Source organism: Penaeus monodon, chromosome 30, assembly GCF_015228065.2.
Source record: "Penaeus monodon isolate SGIC_2016 chromosome 30, NSTDA_Pmon_1, whole genome shotgun sequence".
Taxonomy (NCBI): Eukaryota; Metazoa; Arthropoda; class Malacostraca; order Decapoda; family Penaeidae; genus Penaeus; species Penaeus monodon.
Genome location: NC_051415.1, coordinates 19,503,111 through 19,503,419, shown reverse-complemented (window position 1 = coordinate 19,503,419; position 309 = coordinate 19,503,111). Strand labels below are relative to the sequence as shown.

General features: G+C 38.5%; 1 protein-coding gene across 1 annotated transcript in view; it reads right to left on the bottom strand.

Moving 5' to 3' along the window:
* LOC119592609 (TWiK family of potassium channels protein 7-like) overlaps positions 1 to 309 on the bottom strand; it is a 7,637-nt gene that overhangs the window by 4,783 nt on the left and 2,545 nt on the right. The window lies entirely within an intron of this gene.

Sequence of the window (309 nt, the reverse complement as noted above, 5' to 3'; positions counted from 1 at the left end):
GCAGAAAGAGCGGGAGACAAACAAAGGAAACCGGAGGGAGAAATTTCACGCTTAGTCAATACTAGCGTCGCCGAGGAGCTAAGTAAACAATCGACAGAGAGACTGCGAATTGCGGAGGAAATCTTATTAATTAAGTTAACTCTGCTAGATTTTATGATTTTATTTTATTTTCACTGAGAAATAACAATGAATAATGATAGTTTTATAGGAAAAAACTATGAATATGGATAGGAGTTTGTCGAAGGTTGTCATGTGAACGCCATGACAACCCGGTGAATTATAGCACCTGACTGTGCGTACCTGGATTTT